The sequence below is a fragment of the Rhipicephalus microplus genome, chromosome 5 (assembly GCF_043290135.1).
Source record: "Rhipicephalus microplus isolate Deutch F79 chromosome 5, USDA_Rmic, whole genome shotgun sequence".
NCBI lineage: Eukaryota > Metazoa > Arthropoda > Arachnida > Ixodida > Ixodidae > Rhipicephalus > Rhipicephalus microplus.
Genome location: NC_134704.1, coordinates 212,567,755 through 212,583,611, shown reverse-complemented (window position 1 = coordinate 212,583,611; position 15,857 = coordinate 212,567,755).

Here is a 15,857-nt window from a genome sequence, read left to right as displayed (position 1 = left end):
TCCATGTCATGATTATCATGTTTGGATACGTCGTTTACCTTCGTCATCCATTCACGTCACGCAATACCAATTTTTGTATATGTGGAGCTGGCGAAACGGCCGTGAGCACACCATGAGCTTGGTATGTTGTTATGTTCTTACATGACACGCGTGTCAGGATCATCATGTTTGCACAAGTCATATATTTTTTCATCCATTGAGGTCACGTAAAACCAAATTTGTTATATGTGGAGCTAGCAAAACGGCCGCGAGCGCATCATGAAGGGCCCAATATAGTCCAATGTAGCGTTGAGGCGCGTGCATGCTGGGCACAGTGACGCTACGTTAGCAAAACGCGAGCACTCTATAGTCTGACGCCTGGCGCGACCAGCGTCCGACGGCGCGGCCCAACACTGCATTTCGCACCGATGCGTTACCCAGACAACACTGCGTCTCTCTCTTTTCCTGGCGGACGGACGCCGGACGCACTGAAACGCGCATGCGTCAAAGCAACGAAGCGCGGCGTGTGCCTGCGAGTATAAGGCACGACCGGCATATCATAGAGAAAGAAGAAGACAAGAGCGGACACTCCGCAAAACCTGGCCTCAGGAAGTGCGTCACGACTACGTAACGAACTAGTGCTCCCAGCAAACGTCAGAGGGCGCAAGCGCAAAAAAAAAACACAGTTATAATCAATGCAACAAAATTGTTTTCACAAATTAATAATTACACGGCCAAATTTGGTATGTTCTTTATACATAAAAACGATTTATTCAACACACCTTACGTGATTATTTCTCTTCAGCCGTACTGTCATAAACACCATCTACACAGCGACAAGCCCATGCATGACTGACAGCGAGAAGCTTTCGTCGCTTTCGTCAACGTCGGCTGCGTCGGCGTTTTCAAGCGTGAGATAACAGGTGAGCCACGTTTTCAAGCGAAGCTTGTTGAATGACATGTTGTTGGTCTTGTTGGGTCATTTTTTCAGAAAACGTTTACGCCTGCGCGAAAAAGACACCATGCAACAAACACAGAAAGATGCACACACACACGTTGCGCTTCGTGTGTGCGAGTTTGTTTCTTACGTGGCGTCTCATTCACGCAGTTGTAATCTTTTTCTGAAGCTTGTAAGGACTGGGAGGTTCGCTAAAAAGAAAGTTTGTGGCTCTATGCGGCGGTTAGACGGGAACATTGTGCAACGTATGCAGTATAGCAAAGGCGGCACGGCGTCAAGCCGAGGCGACGCGTGCTGCGTCTGCCACGGACGCGAGCGTCTGTGCGCTGAGCATAGCTGGGCAGCTAGGTCGTAGGCTCGGTGCAAAATATTGCGAAGCGTTTGCTGGGCCTCGCATGCTTCACGACGCATTTCCCGAAGGCTCGGAACACGAATAATTCTTGGTGTGCCGGAGGCAAATCAGGACTAGCCAAGTGGCCATCATCTTCGTTTCTTCGCTAGCCTTGTGCCACTAGTGCAAGCTGCCCACAAATTTTTTTGACGTTTCCAATATAATTTTACCGCACAAATTTCACCTACGATTTTTCTTCCCAATGTACTGCTGATACTGCGTACGCACGAAGGTGTTCTAAAGTTTCCAGGCCGCGATACCATTGCATTACAAGGGATAGCGGCCTGGAAACTTCTGAAGGTCTTTGTTCGTGGTCTTGACGTATATCTTTGTAAGTCAGAGTTTTATGGGTCAGAGATGTATCACTGGTTTTGTATTGTGCATCGATTAGCTAATCATTCAAAGGGGTTTGCTGGTACACTTATGACGTGCACATATCTTTTTTGTAATTTGACAGCGAAGCATCCACTTACTAACATTTTCAGACCGCGCTGACGCCATGCCGTCCGGCGGTCCAAGCTACGGCAGCTACTGCTGTGTATCGTGGTGCTTCAACAGTGGCAGAACCCACAAGAAGCCTGGGACGAGTTTCTTCCGCGTACCACGGGACGGCAGGTGTGTTAAAGCTTTTGTATGGTTTGCATGTCTGTAGGCTTACTGTTCGTACTTGCTAAGTGAGGGTAACAATAAAAAATCACTATTCAAGCACTTCCCCTTTCAGCTGATAGTTCATTGCCAATGCAGGATGAAAGCATGGATGCAGTATGCTGGACGCGATGATCTCCTGAGTAAGCCGGCCAGCCTATTGTACGCAACGTACAGGGTTTGTAGCGACCATTTTACTGCTCAAAGTTTCATGGACATGGGCACACAAGGCTTACAAGAATGGCTGTTCCCAGTGTGCAACCAGCTGCACCATGTAACTGATTGACTGAAACTCAAATATGTGCAATAGCAGCCACTTGTATTGAATCAGTGGCGACAGTTAACCGTGAAGATCTTTGTAGCCGATGGAGAAACCTCACTACAGAAGTAACACTTGGAAAGTCTTAAATTCTGTGAATTGTGGGCTATTACCTTCCTAACAGCAGCTTTACATTTCTGTCATTTTTTGATGCTCTGGACCTGCGCAACTTGTTTTGAAGGACTTTAAAGGGCTATTTCACGTTATCTTCAAGCCTGAGTGCACATGTACGTATACCTTTCATCAGTGAAAGCTGCCACTGTTGATAATTCCAAAAATCACAAATTACTTGTTTCCTAGTTGGTGCCGTCTCTTTTCTTCCACGTTCGACCAATTTATGCGTTTGAAAGAGCTGTTTAAGTTTCCCCATGCTACAAGCTTTGTAACTTGTACCAACTGCACATATATGCAGGTTCTCTGAGCGTCGCTTCAAGTAGTGACTGTGACATGGCTGCAGAAGCTGCACTGCAAGGTGCGGATGAGCTTCAGTTTGTGTTATTTTAAGCCTCTTACTGACACATTGTCGTAATTTCATCTCTTCAGGACCTGCGGTAGAGGCTTCAAAAAGCGGCTCCCACACATTGAGGTGCCCCGATGAACAGGGTGCGTTCAGTGTCGCGATTTCTTTTTTTTTTACCCAAATTGACTGTTGACCAAACCTCTGCAGGTGGCAGCTCCCTTGTAGCTGGCGAAAGAATTTCTGATGATTTCGTCTTCCCGGAGAAAACCTTAACCAGTCGTTCAGCTGTCACAAAAGGAACTTGTGTGGCCGGTAAGTTGTATGTTCACTTCAACACCAGAGTGGATTGATATAGAGACTTCCGCAGGCCGCTCGCAAGATTGTTCCGACAGCACTGTCCGAGGCACCGAACAAGCTTCACAAGACCCTCCAGAAGACGTCTCCGCCAACAGCTCCACGCCTGAGTGCCTTAGAGAAAATGGTGACTATGGTTTTATTGCAGCAGTTTTTAATGTGCTATTTTATGTTTAGGACATTCTGAGGAAACTATCCTCAAAAGGACACTACGTGTGCACTTACAAAATGTAAGGGTGGGCTCTCAGTGATTTTCATTTATTTTGTGCATTGTAAACATTGTGAATGGTTTGTTTTTAGGTAGTGGAATCGAAAACTTTGTACCACATTAGGTTGTGCACCTTGGGTCTGAAAGAGCGAAGAAAGTGCTCGTATGGGATTAGTTGTTCTTTGCTTTTACATCAATTTTTTTGTTTATTGCAGTGCGTTCCTGTGTGCCAGCGACAATGTCTCCATCAATGAAGTACAAGCAAACCATTAAACATCTGCAAGCCAAAGTAGCAGCACAGCGGAAAACTATCAAAAGACTGCAGAGACAGCCTCACCAAGCACCGCCATCGACTTCGAAGGCCCTTGAAGTTATCCGACTGCCCGTCACCGAGGAGGTTTTTAAACTTCTTTCTGCGCATGTTCGCTTGAGGCCCAAACGCAAGGGCAAGCGGTTTCCCGTGTGGTTCAAGAAATTCGCTCTTCACTTAAACTTCCGAGGTCCGCGAGCATACCGATTTCTGGCTCCGTATTTTTCTTTGCCCTCCCGGCGTTCATTAAGGAGGTGGCTAGCTAATGTAAAGATGACTCCAGGCATGATTCCAGGAATCCTTTCTTCCATTGCAACAAATACTCAAGCTTGGAATGAACGGGACCGAGTGTGCGCTTTAGTTTTCGACGAAATAGCACTCAAAAAGAATTTGTACTATGATGCTTCAAGAGACGTTGTCCAGGGTTTTACAGATGATGGCACTCATCGCACTTCAACCATCGCTGATCGAGCACTGGTTTTTCTTCTTGTTGGTGTTTCGAGAAAGTGGGTTCAACCGGTTGCTTTTACTATAGGGCACACATCAACACCATCATCTGTTATGCATAACTTGCTGGTGTCACTCATTTTGGAGCTTAGGAGCAATAATATTGCAGTGAAAGCAGTCATTTGTGACCAGGGCAGTTCAAATGTAAGTCTCGCTAACCAACTAAGAGTGACTGTAGCAAAGCCTTTTTTTGAAGTTAATGGTGAGCGGGTATATTACATTTTTGATGTTCCGCATTTAATTAAAACAACGCGCAATAATGTCCAAGCACACAAGTTATACATTGAGGATGACATCGTTAACTGGTCGCACATTGTAAGCCTTTACCAATCCTCACATGAGTTGCGGTTGCGATTGGCTCCAAAGTTGACTGAACGGCACGTTCATCAGAAACCTTTTTCTAATATGAAGGTCAGCAGAGCAACTCAGGTCCTCAGTGCATCAGTTTCGATTGCTATCACGGCAATGGTGTATGCGAAGGTGCTGCCTGCCTCGGCCATCACTACAGCTCAATTTTGTGATCGTATGGACAGGATTTTCGATGCCTTGAACAGCTCGAGTAAAAAAAGAACTTCGCAAAAGCTGCGGCATGCAATCATGAAAAATGATTCAGAGCTGATTGACTTCCTCCGAGGCCAGCTTCCCTGGATTGCATCATGGCAGTTTGTTGGCAGACGTCAACCACAAACCATCGTAGGTTGGCAAATTACAATTCAGGCAATTTGTCAACTATGGGACGACCTCTCCAAAAATTACAATTTTGAATACCTGTTAACACGCAGGCTTCAACAGGATCCTCTGGAGAACATATTTGGCCACATTAGGCAAAAACAGGGTTGCAACACCAACCCCAATGTAGCACAATTTATTTGTGGCCTGAAGCACATCTGCATAAGAAAACTCTTCAAGCTGTCAGAATACGGAAATGTCGAGGATGATGAATGTGACCTCCTCCAGGAGCAGCTCTCGCCATTCTCCCTCACCAGTGCGTCTCTTGTGGATAATGAGGAGTGTGCACAGCCACAGCCTGACGACTTTCCCGCTCTAGACGATCTCTCTGAACTTGCGACAAACATTCACTCCCATATTATCGATGACTCCGCTGCATATTATGTAGCTGGTTTTCTCATCAAACACTTCCTTCGGAATGCATGTGACGGTTGCAGTTGCCCACAGTTACTGAAAGACGACAGTGAGACGCTTAAGGGTACCCACCAGTATTTCACAATGCTCAAAGCATACCACGTCCCCAGCAAACTTTTTGGGAATCTCACTGTGCCATCAGAAGCAGCTTCTGCATACGTACAACAACTTGAATCTCACTTTCTTACCATAATTAAGGCCACTGCACATCACCTGAAAGTGTGCGATGTTTTGTATCACCATCTGTCAAGTGTTGGCGATTTTCATTTCTGCTCTGCTGGGTGTCGCGCTAAGTTTCTGAAAATGTTTTGCCGGGTTCGTTTATGTTGGCATGTGCGTTTTGTGAACTGAAACTTAGACAGGGTTATGTTCCAGTCTTCAATCTCGGGCATGCAGCTTGACAAGTTCAAAGGTTAGCAATTAGCGGCGGGTTTACACTAAAGTATTCGAGTTGAGCCGAATCCTGCAATAGCTTTGTTATGTTATTACTTCGTTACAGCAGACTTCATTATGGTCTTATATGCTTATATTCAGTTCAACTGGACTAACCACTCCTTCGTTGCATTCATTGTTTTGGTTACCCGCTATGAGGAGTACGAACACTGTGTATTCGCTCGAAGTGATTTGCATAACCTTAAAAAGAATGTTGGGTATCCTGTCTGTATTTTTTGTAGCAAATACGGGCGAACTGTACACTTTACTGTGGGTCGCTTGGTCACTGTGTATGCTTTATCTCCCCAGCTCAAGTAATATATCGATAACAAAACCGCTTGTTGAAATGTCTTCGAGCGGGTAAGGAACACAGTATGAAGTGGGCACGGTTCATGTTATCACGCTTTTCGTATTTTAGCTTCTCATCAACCTCCTCATCTTGCCCATCAAAATTTTCAAAAGAATACCCAAACTTGTAGCGTTTGATGGGGCTGCGGACGCTGCCATTTTATTTTTATATAGCTTGTGAGTGATAACGTACGATGTAGAGCCTTTGTGAAAAATAATGAGCCAAAGTGGTTTCCTTCTGCTATTTATTAGCCCTGTAATACCGCTCTTGTAGCACCAATTTAAGTCCACAATTCTGGATAAAGTGATGACTACAATCTATTTTAGCTCGCAAGCGTCACAGCAACACCCAGACGCAAATCACTTGGGATCTTAAGTTTTTGATGAAGGCGACGCATAACAAAAGCCACAAGACCTGCCAGTGTTGTAGCATAAAGTTTGTCTTTAACGTAGTGAGCAAGCTGCAAAGCCCTACCTTTCCGAGGACAAGCAGGCATCAAGTCTGCTTTTTTTCCATTTTGGACTAGCTGTTCTTAAGCACAGCCAGCACACTGCACCTTTGCCTTTCTGCTATATTGTGTCGTGTGGTTTCTGTGCGCTCTTTTTTTCTATGCATTATTTCGGTTAAGCCCAGGCGTGATTCGCGACTTCATTGCTGTGTATATGTCCCTTCTTCCTTCTTCATCAGCATTGTGCACTGTGTTTTTGCCATAGATCCTTACTTACCCACTGGCCCGGTGTGTCATACTTCACCAGCTTCTCGGCTTCTGCCAACTCTAGCGATGTGTGCGTTGTCTGTGTTCTCTATGTATTTGTTACAATATTTGTTACAATTTATTTCTAAGGCGAGATGCATTTGTTGTCTACCTTTGTCATATTGTGCTTTTTATATTCTCATACTCTACCTTGCCTTTGAATAAAACATTGCGGATGCTCTGTTTCTTTGACTGATATATACATTGATCACTTGTTCCAAAAGAAAAACACAAGCGCGATGAATAAAACCGTAGTGAATTATCATTACCTGCATCTCTTTTTATTATAAATTAATCGAAATAAAAATTACGTCACGACCGATTCGCACGAACCACTGAACAAAACAAAACAGGGAATCACTAAATCAAAACGACCTACAAAAACTATCCATTTGGGCGATGAAAAATGGTCTAAAATCATGAGCTTTCGTCATAGCCAAACGTCGGTTACGCAAAGTAATTCAAAATTTGCGCCAGTGAAACCGAAACCGGAAGCGCACGCCACTTGCTCTCATCAACCACTAGGTGTGCTAGAGTCGATTGGGCCGCTGGGGTCTACGGGAGTGTCCACTCTTCACCTTTTTTTATTTCTCTATGGGCATATGGCGTAGCAACGCCGGCGTGACACGACGAAATGAACGCCAGCGAGCACGCGCACCGCGTCGCATCTAAATGTATAAGCACCTTGAAAGTGGCATGTAGTCATGTTCTCACATGATCCAGATCTCATGATTATTACGTTTGCACCAGTCACATACGGGGTCACTCCATACCAAATTGGCATATGTGAAGCTAGCGAAACGGCCGCGAGCGCATCATGAGAATAGCATGTAATCATGTTGTTACATGACACGCATCTCATGTTTATCAATGTTTTCACCAATGTCAGACCTTCGTCATCCATTCACGTCCCGTAATACAAAATTCGGTATGACTAAAGCTAGCAAAACGGCCGCCTGCGCATCATGAGCGTGGCATGTAGTCATGTTGCTACATGACACGCATCTCATGATTGTCATGTTTGCACCAGTCACATACCTTCGTCATCTTTCACGTACTGTAATACTAAATTTGGTATATGTGATGCTAGCGACACGGCCACGAGCGCGTCATGAGCGTGGCATGTAGTCACGTTGTTACATGACACGCATGTCATGATTTTCATGTTATGGCCTGTCACTTGTGTTTTCCATGCAATGATGTCATACCATACCAGTTTTCCAACATGCTATGTGAACGACAGCACCGCAAGAGCTGCTTGACCATGAAATGTAAATCATGACATTCATGACATACATTCTATGATTTTCAAGTTATGACTAGTGAGATATGTTCTTAGTACAGTCATGATTTGCATTCGAAGTTTGTAATGAATACCGTTATCGAAACGGCCAGGAGAGCTTAAAGTCAAAAGTGGCTAAATAGATATATAGATCGATAGATAGATAGATAGATAGATGGATAGATAGATAGGAACGCTCAAAGTCGCCGAGATTCTCAAAGAAATGCTTCGCATTTAAAAAAACAGGCACTCTCTTTACGCTTCTTTTCTACATCCAGGTTTTGTGAAGAGACCCAAGCGTGAACAACGCACACAAGAAACACGGCAAAGGCGTCAGAGGCATGCGCGTTGTGTGCAACAGCAGAAATGCCACTGTTGGTTGGTCATGGTTGTGAGGAAGAGGAAAAAGGCACCTAAGTTCTGTCTGCCGCAGAGGCGACACAGCGAAGTGTCTTATCGGGGTGGAGGTAAGGAGAGATAAAAAGAATATAAGGAAATAGATGAAGAAGTAGAAAGGCAAGCGACGAAAAGTAGACGGAGATAGGAAAGTGGAGATGCGGTCGAAGCAGTGCAAGGGCGGCCGGGGCACCACATTGCGAGAGCTGCACGGCGTCAGGAAACCGTGGATGGTGAACCAGTCGGCGGAAGCTACGCTGGCATCGGAGATCGCGAGGGCACGTCCGTCCAGCTTAAATCCTCTGAGCGACTGCACTGCACGTTACACCACAACCGATTCAGTTTACGAACGCGCACCCAAAGTGCATCCAAAGCGCATGCAACGCGCGTGCGACTCGCGTTCTTGGTGAGCCCCGCCGCTGGCTGCCTCCGGAGGAAGGCATCATAGGCACTGCCGAAAAACGCTACGAGCGCGCGACGAGAGCCGACGCGCGTAACATCGGCTCCCGCTCTATTCGTGAGGATCGGTGGAACCCTGTTTCACACTTTATCAAGATTGATCTTATCTTCTTCGTAACGTTGTTCTACACTAGAAGACACCTCATCCAGGTGGGCCAATTTTGGGGCATTTTATGTCCACTTGTTGACCTGACCTCGTGGGAGCTACGCTCGCCCGACCGAGTGTTGCACCGAACGCTGACTGCGTCGGAACTTCTCCGCGGCCGCAGCCACAGATGGCGGCCACCACTCTCCCTGGATATGATCCCATGACGTTGGCATGGAATGAAATTTTTACCCCAGAGCCAGAAAACTCAGTTCCACCAACAGATGTCGTGAATGAAAGGCTGTTCACCGCGGTGGCCCTCCGCAAGCGTCGCCAGCAATCTAAAGCTACCAAGGCATCGGCTACCAATAAAGCCACGTCCGCGAACATACCATGTATCGGGGTGGCCTACCGCTATGCCCCGCATTGCTGCAGAAGACTTCACCATCTTGCTGAAGCCTCGTGTCACGGTGGATCTGAAAGCTACTTTTCAACCAGGTGAACTAGTCGTCAAGCTCACCTCATACGTGAACGCTACCCCGAGTGACTCTATCAGTGTGTGGCCCATGTGGGAGAAAAATATCATTGTTGTCTCAACCAAAAACATCAACTCTGCGAACCTTCTCTTTCAAGAATTCTCACTCGAAACATCACAAGGTCCCCTACCAACGATCAGCCTCACCAAGATCAGTGGGGAAGTGTGCCGTGTCGTCATTACGGTGCACGAGCAGGAGACCTCCACCTCCTTGAAGGCAAAGATCCATTGACGTGGTGGAAGCATTGCATTCATCAGAAAGCTTGGCAAGACTTCGGTGGCGCATATAACTTTTGAGGGCCCCCGCGTGCCACTTTTCGTGCACTACAACAGCGTTGTGACACCAGTACGCGAATATAAACGCACCAATGCAGCCTGCTATCGCTGTGGTACGGTGGGCATTCGGGATGAGCCGTGTCCCCACCCAAACAACTAACGCTGCAGCCATTGTGGTCACGTTGTGGGTGCTTGTAAGGAGGAGATGGCACCACACGAGTGGAAGCCATCGTGTCTGGTGTGCGGCTAGGGACACCTCACCGGATCCCAGGCCGGCAAAGCAAGGTTTTGCTGCCTGCAGCAGCTGGGCGGGCATCATGGCAGTCACGGCTCGTCGAAGCAGCGGTGAACTTGTGTCTGGTGTCGTGCTAGAAGGACGTCAGCCGGAACCAACCGAGCCACAAAGCCAACCAACCGAGCCACAAAGAACCCTGCTACAGGAGGGACCAGTCAACAAGCAGCACCTTCAGCTAAGACACCGGCACCTCCACCTAAGACACCAGCACAGTCAGAGGTCGAACGGGGACGTTCCACCTCTGACTGATCCCGGCGCCCGTAAGCGGCCGAACAAGGAAACTGCTTCTCAGGTAGGCAACGGGGTGAGGGCTGCCTCCTCCTCCTCCTCTTGCTCTTCCTTCCGCGCCTCCTCCCCCGAATGCCTCGAGCTCAAACAAGTGCTTGCTGCGCTGCGAGCACAGAACGCGAAGTTTTATGCCAAAATTGCCGCCTTGAAGACAGGTGGTCCACCAGTCCCCCCCCCCCCCTTCACTTCCCACCAATATCACCATTCCCGTTCCAGAACCGATGCCCATTTGCCCCATTCCTTCCGTCTCGTAGCCTTCTAAATCTGAAGAACGATTTGAGGCTATTGAAAGTACTATGACCGCTTCAATGACACAACTCAGCGCCATAAGCAAAAGCCTGGAAACTCATTCCAACACTGTTACCCAACAGGTCACGAGTAACATTTAAACTGGGCTCCATGGCGTAAACCATCGAAGCCGAAGGGCTAATCCCGTGAAGGACGTTGATCGTCTCTTTAAGTTTTCACACGCCATCAGCCTCACTGAAACCTCCGAAAAATCCGAGCTCCCATTTGCACAGGGCGCCGAAATATGGTAGAGTCCCCCCAGCCAGCCAAAATTCTCAATATGATGACTCATCTCAACTGTTCCACATCGCCACACCGAAAACCTCAGTTACTCTCTTTAATTCAATGGAACTGTAAAGGCTTCAAAGATGGGATCAAACGGGCCCATTTCCGCCTATATCTTGAAACATTTGAGCACCTGTGCGCCGTCATTGCCCTTCAAGAGCTCGGCAATGCCGTGCGCCTCTCTGGTTATAACACGTTTCAACGGGACCTATTCATCTGCCTTCTTGTTCACTTTAACTACGCAAGAAGTCGACTTCGAAATTTCAATACCGTACTTGTACACTATGGTCGCAGTTCTTCCCCTGCGCAGAACCGACCCTCAGTGCACATCCTCAATATTTATTGCAAACCTAAACTCGAAAACATCACATACGCTGACATCTTCAGCAGGGCCCTGTAGCTCGCTGGGCATGTCCCCCTTTTATTAGTGGGTGACTTCAACGCTGCTAGCAGGCTTTGTGGTTATCGCAAGGAAGAGGCGCGTGGAAGGAAACTTGTGGAGCTAACTTCCACGCTGGGCATGACTCTTCAAACAGACCCCGTGCATGCAACTCGTGTAGGCAAATCTGTCAGCCGGGACACCTGCCCGACCTAACATTCACAAAAAACAACAGAGACGCAGACTGGTTCAATACTGAGAAAACCCTTAGTAGTGACCACTAATTTTGAACACTACATTTCTACACGACCCTTACAACGCCCCATCGCACAGGCTCACCTACCAAACTGGGAAGCCTTCCGGCAGTCCTTACCTGACTCTTCCATCCTGGAGATCGGTTATTCCCAGTAGGCTCACTCTGTGTTCGAAACACTAAGAAAACACAAGACTGAAATACAACTCTCGGATAGTCGTCCGGAAGTAGATAACCATCTTCTCTGGGAGGCCCGTCGCAGCCTCACAAAGAGGTGACGCCGACAAAAACACAACCACAAACTCCGCATACGGATACTGGATCTCACACAGAAGGTGGCCGAGTACGCTGCCCAGCTCGCCGACTCAAAGTGGGTAGATCGCTGTAACAGTACCAGCAAGCAAATGTCCAGTCGCAATACATGGAAACTCTTCTGCAGCCTGATTGATCCCACTCAAACGCGAGGTGAAACGCGAAAACAACTGCACCAAGCCATTCACAACTTCCACGGCTCCACAACACAACTAGTCCTGTCACTACTGGACCTATATCTTTGCACTCAGCAGTACACGCGAGGCTTCGCGCATCGCTATGCAGGCAGAGAGAACTCGGACCTGGATGCTCCTTTCCAGTTACACGACCTTCGCATCGCTCTTACCAAAATGAGGCGAGGTACGGCTTCCGGGTGAGACAAATTACCGTTAAAATGCTGGCAAATCTACCCAATGCAGCGTACCAGTCGCTTCTTGACTATAAGAATGCGATCTGGTTCGGAAAAACGTCCCCCCAGTAGACTACAAAGCGTCTAGTAACCTTTATTCTAAAGCCAGGAAAACCGATCAACACTGAGAATCTCAGACTCATTTCTCTTACTTCTTGTGCGGGAAGCTAATGGAAACTATGGTCAGGGACCTTGTCTTTCCCTTCTTCGAAGAGCGCTACACTTTCGTCGATTCTATGTATGGCTTCAGACCCAAAACATCTTTGCAGGACATACTCCTACAACTACACCACGAAGTACCTAATCCCGAAGAACACCCCCCCCCCCTTTAATGACAAGATAATTCTAGCGCTTCACCTAAAGAAGCTTTCGATAAATTCAAGCACGAAATCATCTTAGCTCACGTAAGTGCCACCAACTCCGGCGAGTGTACCTTCAACTACATCTGAAACTTTCTTACTGACAGAGCTGCGTACATTCACATCCAGATCAGGAATACAGCCCCTATCCTCTAAGCACACGAGGCACATCACAGGGCACTGTGGTGTCACCTTCGCTGTTCAACTTAGCTATGGCACAACTCCCAGCACGCTTGGCTGCTGTAGATGGGGTAAAGCACGCTTTTTATGCCGGTGACATCACACTGTGGGCCACAGAAGGATGCCTGGGCAGCATGGAGGGCAGCCTACGAAGCACAGCCCATATAGTGGACGAACATGCGGCGTACTGCGGTCTCCAGTGTTCCCCACAGAAGTACGAATTCGTGCACCTTTGGCCGTCGGTGAAGTGCACTTCGTCCATCAACCTTTCCCTGCATAGTGGACCTATTAATGGGGCACAGGAGATCCGTGTCCTTCGTCTCCATATTCACAAACGCCGCAGGTCGAGACAACACTTCATAAGCTGCGTAAGTTTGGAGAATAGTTGAGCCGCATGGTCCGCCGAGTTTCCAACAAGCGGGGAGGTCTCAAAACTAAGGATGTGCTTCGTCTCACTTATGCTTTTGTCACTAGTCGCATCTTGTATGCGACTCCGTACCTGCATTTACGGAAGCACGATGAAGATTCCTTGGAGGTCACCTTTCGCAAAATTGTGAGGAGAGCCCTAGATCTCCCGATCACTACTGCCAAGGCAAAACTTCTTGCGTTGGGAGTGGTAAACACCTATCGGGAGCTCCGGCAAGCTCACCTAACAAATCAATACACGCGTCTGGCGCAGACCCCGTCAGGCAGACGACTCATCGATCGCCTACACATTCGGCATGAACTCTACACAGAGGAGCGGGTACGAGTGCCCGAACACTGGGAATACGCGATTCATGTTCGACCCCTCCTCTTCAATATGTCACGTGAGTCGCACGCTGGCCGTCGAGAGGCGCGGGCTCTTGCTCTATGGCGTCAATTCGGCTCTAAACAAAACATATTTTACACGGACATCACCGGTCCTTACAGCGGGGGTTCGTATACGGCCACTGTGGTCCACCAAGACAGGCAGGTGGATGGTCTGTCCTTCCGCGCAACCAATGCTACCCATGCTGAAGAGGTGGCCATAGCTTTGGCTATATCACACGACAGTTCTCAAATTATATTATCGGACTCCAAAGGAGCTTGCCGAAGTTTTCAACTGGCATGGATAAAACCCCTAGCTGCCAAAATCCTAAATATTGTCCGCGAGTAGGTTACCCTCTCCGCGTTCAATAATCTGTACTCCTGGCCATCAGGGCCTTGCAGGCAATGAGGCGGCGCACGCTGTCACCCGAGCACTCATTCCCCGGGCCACTGCCTCGCCCACCGATGACTCCTGTGTTCCAGAAAAAGACGCTTCTCTCCTAAATTACTGAGAGATAATTACCTATTACCAGGACTCCTACCGCCATTTTCCTCCGCCCTGCAAAGGACTTAGGAAGGCGGACGAGAGAGTTATTCTCCGGCTACTTACCAATACTTTACTGTGCCCGGCAATGCTTAAACACTTCGACCTTTTCCGACCTCTGCCCGTACTGTGCGGAGGTGGCTGACACCTACCACATGGTATGGGCATGCCAGCTCAATTCTTCTTCACCCCCGAACCCAAATCCAACAAGAGAGGACTGAGAGGCGGCCCTGCTCGGTTGCCAGGACCTTGCGGCCCAATGAGCCATGGTCCAGCGTGGCAGGACAGCGGCCGCGACCAATAGGGTACCTGACTAGGGACTCCACCTAGTACTGCAGGGAGGCTGACCCACTAGAGGCTGGTCTCCCTAGCAATTTCTGTCTTTTTTTTCTGAATAAATGTTTACTACTACTACCACTACTACTCGGCACTGCCAGCGTCTCCCATTGAAACGCTTGGCGTTCGGCACACTAGTAAATATATTCTAGGCACTGTACTATGGTTCCTTGTATATTCTCGGGACCGTAATTCTACTATAGTGTACTATAATATAAGGTAATTTGTTCAGGGAGGAGCCATGGCTGCCGTAGTTGGTATCGACAGCCGCCAGATGGTGCCACCTTAGCATGGGCTGCCACATCACGCATTGTCCGTTATGCACTTCCGTGTTTTGATATTAGTAATAGAAGGGGTTCAACCCCCAAAACACGCCATGTGAATTTGACAGACGCCGTAGTGGAGTGCTCTGGAAATACGACCGCCTGGTTGCTTTAACGTGCACCTAAATCTAGGCAAACGCAGCATTTGCGCCTCCACCGAAAATGCAGCCGCCGCAGCCAGAATACGATCCTGCGACATGCGCTTGGATACGTCGTGCTTAGTAGAATATGTGTATTTGCGGACACGCATGGAAAAAGTACTCTTAATGGGAGTGTTCGTACTGCATTCAAAACAAAACTAAATGTCAAATCTAACACGCACGGTTAGAAGAAAAAAAGCAGGTACTAACATACGACGGCGAAGCAGTCAACTCTTGGGAAACAAAATGCCTGAAGTTTTTTTGAAGCTCATTTGGTGAACTAATAAACAGTTAGGACAATCTATAGAGGCATCGAAGGAGCACCAATAAACCTGGAAGTTTTTTTTTAATACTGCTCTATTGAGTCGTAGTCTGCACCCTACGAGAGCTTCGACTTTGTTTCTTACGCGCGCGGCACCGTTCTTGTCGATAACTGCATGATGCAATTGTAATTATGTGGCGAAGGCGACAAAACTGCCATTTGATTGAGAGGCATACCGTAGCAGCAGACTTAGGAATAATTTTGATCATCTAGGGTCCTTAAACGTGCACCTAACCTTAATTGCGCAGGCATTTTTGCTTTACGCGCCCGCCAAAATACCGTTGCTGTCGATGGGATATTGCACTGTACAGTCAAAAAGAAACATTACTTGGTACCACTGTCAGACTGTAAGAAGAAACTCCATATTACGAGCGCGCATACTGCACTGAGCAGAAACACTGGTCAAATTTGTCGCCATTCCGGAGAATTACCAGTCCACGATCACTTCATCACGGCGGGCCCTTTATGAACACCAACTGATTTTCGCGCGCAACTTTTTTTTTTCGTTTTGCT